The sequence below is a fragment of the Lacerta agilis genome, chromosome 3 (genome assembly GCF_009819535.1).
Source record: "Lacerta agilis isolate rLacAgi1 chromosome 3, rLacAgi1.pri, whole genome shotgun sequence".
Taxonomy (NCBI): Eukaryota; Metazoa; Chordata; class Lepidosauria; order Squamata; family Lacertidae; genus Lacerta; species Lacerta agilis.
This window is the reverse complement of record NC_046314.1, coordinates 96,665,429-96,672,307: the sequence shown is the minus strand read 5'-3', so window position 1 is coordinate 96,672,307 and position 6,879 is coordinate 96,665,429.

Below are 6,879 nucleotides of genomic sequence, written 5' to 3'. Positions count from 1 at the left end.
CTGGCCTGATGAAGGTATTGCCAGAATCACATTTTTTAAGACCTGCAGCTCCAGACAGCGTGTACCTGAAATATACAATATAATGGTACAGGGTCGGTGAGTGCAATGACTGTGCAAAAAGTCCTGCCAAGGCTCTCCTCAAGGGCCCCCTGCACAGGCAGCCGAATGGAAAGATTGCCGTGCTGTCTATGAGATTTATGAATCAGTAAAGATGGACTAAATGGAAAAATCAAGATAAATAGCCAAACATCAAGTTAAAGATAGCTGGGTGATCAACTGTCATGGGTGACAGCAGGTGCGATATATAGTTTTTTGAAAATGAGCTTTAACCCACATGGTATTTGTTGGTGAATGTGCAAAGTACCGGTACACATACCTATTTACCTTGAACAGGGCTAGCCCTACCCTTTGGCAGAATTGAATGGCAGAAGCTAAGGTGTGTAAGAGGATCAGCAGCCCTGCTTTGGGTGTTCCTCCTGAGTGTCTCCCCCACCAATTCCCCTTTGTTGGATGACGAGGAGTGGGTTGGAGGCACCAGCTGGAGAACCCCCAAGGGACACCCCAAGGGAGGAAGGCTCAGAGCCAGGGGATTTGTGGTGGGACACCAAAAAGAGGTCAGAGGGAGAAGAGTAGTGGGAGTTGTTGGATGCTGAAGAGGCAACAGGATTCAGTGAGCAAGGAGAGCCTGTGACAGGGAGTAGTTCAGACTCAGAGGATGAAGCAGAGGGGGCGGGAGGCAAGAGGCTGCAGAAGAATCCCAAGAGTCTTCTCTCCTACTGCAACAAGCTCCCCTTCCCCCTTGTCTCCAAGGCCACAAAGGGTGATGCACAGAGCAGAACACAGATTACAGGTGCCCTGGGACCTTCTGTATGGAAAGCATGTGTTCTACTGCTAAGCTATGGCCTTGCCTCAATATTCTGGGCTCAGAATGAGGGGTATATTGGCAATCACTCTGGAGCCTAACCAACAATATATCATTTCTTTATCTCGAGATTTAAAAAGCAGTTAGCGCAACTAATTAATGGGCACTTACAATAATTGATGAACAATTAAAACAACCCACAACAACCTAATTCAAATCATTGCTGGTTAGTAGGCCATGCTGGATCTGGTTTGAATTTGGTCATTGTGTATCTGACTCCCAGTAAGTTAGCAAAAATGTATAAGATGGGTACAAATACCTGCTGGAAATGCAAAGAAAAAGAAGGCACCTTTTATCATATGTGGTGGTCTTGTAAGGTAATAAAAGCATTCTGGGAAATTATATATAATGAATTGAAAAAAAATGTTTAAATTAACCTTTATTTTTTAAAAAAACCAGAGGCTTTTATATTAGAAATTGTAGGTGCAGATATTCCAAGGGAGCAGAAAGGACTTTTTATGTATGTAACGACAACTGCCAGGATGCTATTAGCCCAGAGATGGAAAGAAGACAAAGCCCCTACCAGAGAGGAATGGCAAATTAAACTGTTGGATTATGCTGAAATGGCAAAACTCATTGGAAAGCTCAGGAACCAAGAAGACCAAAAATTCAACAAAGAATTTGGAAAATTTATAATTTATCTTAGAGACTATTGTAAGCAGATGAAAACACTAGCAGGATTGCAATAACACTTGTAACGTACCAAGAACTATGGAGACAACTGAGTTATAGAAAACATGGATTATTGAAAAAGATGCAGCAGGAAAAGTTTGATAATGGGACCCATTGGGAGTGGGGAAGGTGGGAAGTCCAGAGATTCAGAGGAATCTCTTAGCTGTTGATTTGTATGGTTGTATTGTTTGTATAAGTAAAATCAAATAAAAAACATTTCAAAAAAACCCTGAATTGGGTCATTAGGGGGTGTTTTAATTGTTCGTCAATTTTTGAAATTGTTCATTAACTGGCTGTTTTAACAGTTTTGAATCTTACGAAATGAAAAAACAACAACAACCGCTCGTTCGACTCCACAGTGACTGTCCATCTGTCATTCCTCAGCCCGATTACAGAACCTTGAGGCATTAATGCAGCAAAATGTCTTGTGCCAGCCGCAACCTTGAACGAAAGAAAGCATCAACACCCCATAATGCACAGAGCTAAACTACCAACAACATTAAAATGTGCTTTTCAATCTCCTGAATGCAGCGGGCAAGACTTACTATCTGCTCAGAATCTGGATCAGGAAATAAAATTAATTGGAAACCTTGAGCACAGGGTTCCCCCATCCCATCGGCACACACACACAAAAGTACACACCACTCTTAAATTAACAGATGAAAATGGCTCTAACTGTGACCTCTAGTGGACATAACGTAATGAGGCATGAAAGAGAGTGCTCAAGTTTTGCCAGAAGGATGTCCCATCATCTGGCACACTGCACCCTGTTTGCTGTGGTCTGGATTAGATGGGCTACTCTTGGAGCAGGGAGGGGCATATTGTGCATTGTGAATTAACAGATCATGTGTGGGTTCCAAGTGGAGTCCTTAGGCTCAAAGAATGGCTTTTGATCCAGCAGTGGCAACCACAAGTGTAGGGGAGGGGAACCTTTTACAGCCTGAGGGCCACATTCCCTTCTGGACCATCTTCTGGAGCCACATGTCAGTGTTGGTCAGCTAACGGTAGGCTACTTTCTGCACACACACACACACCATTTCTATCCTCCATCCAGACAAAGTTTAAGCAATATCATCGTTCAAAGGCACAATCCAGCCCAGGAAAAAACACTCAAGGAGAATGCAAAGCAGGGCTGGTGATGGCCATGACCTGGAGAGGGTCCCAAGGACAGGAAAGAAAACCATGGAGGGCCACATTTCCCACTCAAACTTGAGTTTCCCCTCCTTGCAGCAGAGTTGGGTGATGTTCCCAAACAGGGTGTGGAAGATATCACTGTGGACTGTAGTGGGGCGGGTAGACTGGCAAAAAAAAAAAAACCCCTCCTCCCTTCCTCTTCCATAAGTGGATGCCCTTCTATAAGTTCAAAGGCATCATTTGGACTCCACCTAGTGCCTTATTTCATCAAAGCAGGAGACAGACCTGTTTTTAAGGGATCAGGTCTATGGTGTGAAGACACAAGCTGCAGCAACCCTGATGAAGCTAACAGGACTGGCTCTGTCAGGGTGAGGTGGCTACCTCTGGTAACAGATGCTGAGGGTTGGCAGTAGCAGCCACCCCCCTCTGCTGGAAGACAGAAATGTGTGTGTCATGCAGCCTGCTCCATGTCCTCTAAATTAGCCTGCAACTTAGTGGTGATGGGTGGTGTCTCATAAGTGTCAACATGAGCTTCTGCTACCAGTCAAACCAACTTCTGCATGTGGACTGGAAAGGGGCACCATCGTACCATTTGCCACAGGCAAGAAAACCCTGTGGTCCAGCCCTGGAAGCTGGGTCAGGGTCTTCTTACTTCCAGGATGGGGTGTTTTCCAGGAACACTATGCATACTGCCCTGAGTTCTATTGAGAAAGGTGGGGTATGAATGAATAAAGTTGTTTCAGAGAGTTGTCTAAGATAGAAACTTTTTGTTTGTTGTTGTTCTTCCACTATCTCCTTTGGCAAAGCAAGTCGGGATTCTCCTTTGGGGATGAGCTCCGGTCCCAGGATCAAACCCCAGTATCTCTAGGTAAGGCTGAGACAGACAGACTCCTGCCTGAAACCCTGGAAAGCAACCAGTCATTGTAGCCAGTGGTGAACTACATGGACCAAAGATCTGACCCAGGATAAGTCCACGACATGTTTCTGAAACAATATAAAAACTGGAGAAAACTGTTTGACCAGAGGCATTAACAGGCTAAGTGTACCCACTTGGAGAGTAATCATGCCTTCATTGCTTTGATAAATATGAATGCCTTTCTCTAGACAGAGCTAGATTATTGTTCCTTTTGAACTTGTAATTCCATGTTCTCTCTTTAATTGTTGAGTAGAGGGATGGAGTTGTGGTCTTCTAGGTGTTGTTGGACTCCCATTTCCCACTGGGTCCAGCTAGGGATGATGGGAGTTGGAGTCCAGCAACCAGTGCAGGGCTGCAGGTTACCCATCCCTGATGAGAATTTTGAATCTCGCTCTGAGTCAGTCTCAATAGGATCCTTATTACTTCAACTGCTTTGATTCTGAAGGCCTCGGTGTCTGCTGTCAGGTTCTCTTGCCAAGGGAGGCCTGGCCAGCCCCATCTCTGGTAACCTTTCCCCAACAGACAATGACAGCTTTTATTTGGACAGGTCTTTAGCCTGTAAGCTTGACTTCCAAATATCTTGCATTGCTCTTTTAACTGGTTTTGATTGGTTTTATTGATGTTTTACCTTGGTTCTCTCTCCCTGCATTACCGGTACTTTGTATTGCAATACTGCTTTACTGTATTTCAGTGTACATTTTAAATTGTATTTGTATTATTGCTACTGAGCTACTGTAAGTGTCATGGAGTGGAAAGGCAGGATACAAATTTATTATCTATTTATGGCATGTATACAGCACTCACAAAAGGCTCTCATGTTGAGCAAAAATCATTGCCAAGACAGTCCCTGCTTTCAGGATCAAAATCCAAAGAAAACCAAAGAGACACAAGGAAAATGGAATGGGAGGAGGAAGGAAAAGCATGCTGAAGCACAATTTGCTCAAGTTAACCATTCTTAGAATGCAGTCATCTAGATTCTTGCTGTCTCACTCTTGATATAGAGCAGCCCCCTGCCCCGGAAGCTCTCTCCCATCACTACCCCCCGCCCCAGATGAGATCCAGAAACAGAGCAGGAGACAATGTCCAGGCTAGGAGGGACAGGGCAGGTTCTAGCAGCACCCTATTCTTTCCTCAGACAGCTGACTTTCGTCAGTGTTGTTTCTTAATAAACAAATAATAAACAAACAAATAAATAAATAAAAACATTACACCCCTCATTTGTTCCTCCTACACATGCATGATGTGTTTTTCAAAAGAGAACAGAGGCACAACGATCACATCACGTATATAAAAACAGCCACTTAGAAATCATATAAATCAGTTCATAGACTTCTCCCCCTCGTTTTCTGTTGGTGCAACGCTTACAAGGAAATCATCCACAAAAGCCTGGCATCAGTTTGTAGGAGGCATCCTTCTTGTTAAAGAGGCAGTTATCACACTAGGGAAGCGTTTATTCAGTCTTTATCCAATCCTTCCTCCAAGCTGCCCAGGGTCTCTTCTTTTTCTCCTGCAACAACTCTGTCAGGGATGTCAGGCTGAAAGTGAAGTGACTGTCAAATCTAAGCGCAGGTCTCCTATCCAATATGCTATCGCTACCAGTATTACCATACTGGTCCTCAAACAGCAGCTCATATTCAGTAGAAGATGATTTTCTTTCTACCCAACAGAGAACCCTGATTTCATCAAAAGAAGTACTGTTATAATTTACAACAAGCAATGCTATAAAAGGGTTGTGAAGACAAGACAGGCAAGAAATAACACTGTAGGTGCCGAGAGAAAGCAGGGACAAAAAAGCACAGAGACATGATGCTGCAAGGGCTATAAATATAAAGCAGAGATAGATAGAAAGAAGCCTTTTGAACTCCATTCTTTCTCCACTGCGTGCACTTTTAAAAGGTACTGGAGATACTGTCTTCTAAGGCTGCAATCCTAACCCCCCTGGGCGTAAGCCCCATTGAATTCAATAGGGCTTACTTCTGAGTATCATCATAATTCATTACGGTCAAAGACCACCTCGAAAAGCACAACTGGGACAGCTTTCACAAGAATGAAATATACATGTAAAACAGTGTACAAAAACAGCTTAAAGATTAAAATCTAAGATAGACATGGGTTGCACTAAAAGGGGGGGGGAACTCTTAGAAAATAATAAAACACCAAAGGGATTGCATGCAGCAGAGAGAAAGGACAGAGAGTCTCTGTTTTCACTTAGTTGTATGCACTGCAGATCTAATACGAATATGGAAAAACTGTGTGTATCCAAACCCATTTGATTTCCAGGTGCTTTAAACAGGCAGCAGGAAAGGTGGTGATCAAATGTTTCTGCTTCAGGACTTTTCAAGCATGCCCTTGATAGATGAATGTGGGCTTTTCACCCTTCCCCCATTGCCATCCTCTCACTCCAGGAGAAAATAAAGGTTTTGTTTAAGATGCTCTTCCCCTCCCTTTCCATCCAGGAGCTGTGGGAAGGACCTGACTGCTTCATCTTTTTGCAAGAATCATTTGCTGCCTTCTCTTGACTACTTGCAATTCCACTTCTCCACTCAGTCCCATGATCATGGACAGGAAAAGGAGGAAATTGTATTCAGCCCTGTAATCACCACTTATAGTGGGCATATTGTGCTAAAACACACACACACAAAATCCTGCTGCTATGCCAGTTTAAGTGTTCCCTCGATTCTTACAGGCACTCAGCCCTGCTTGCCTTTTGTAACAAGCTCGGCCTGGGAAAAAGAGAAACTTTTAAGTCAATTATAGTGAAGCCACTTGAGGGAGACAATTGGGGAGGTGGCTGCCGAAAAAGAACTTGAAATAAATGTTTTTTGGAAAGCACTGTTGCCCCACTCCCCAAGGGCGCCCACCGACAGCAACTAACAGGTCAATACAGAGTGACTGCCTTCAGATGTGACCCAAAAGGGAAAAGGAAGGGGGATAGATAGGTAAAGAAAACTGCGAACTCGAGGACCAGTTGTTTTGTTTTCTTAAGTTGCAGTTCCTATAAAAGCCATCTGGGAATAACGGAAGGAGGGGAATGAGAATGTAAATATTGTATGGAACAAATATCTAGAACACGGTTAAGGCGGGCGGTGAAACGCTCCTTGATTCCTCGAGGAAAGTAAAGAGCAGCCTCTCCTCAGGTGCCTCCGTCCTCCTCTCCGCGCGGCGCCGAGCGGGAAAGAGAGGCAGCTCGGCTCGCTCTCCGCCCGGGAGGGGAGGCGGGAGGGAGGAGGCGTGT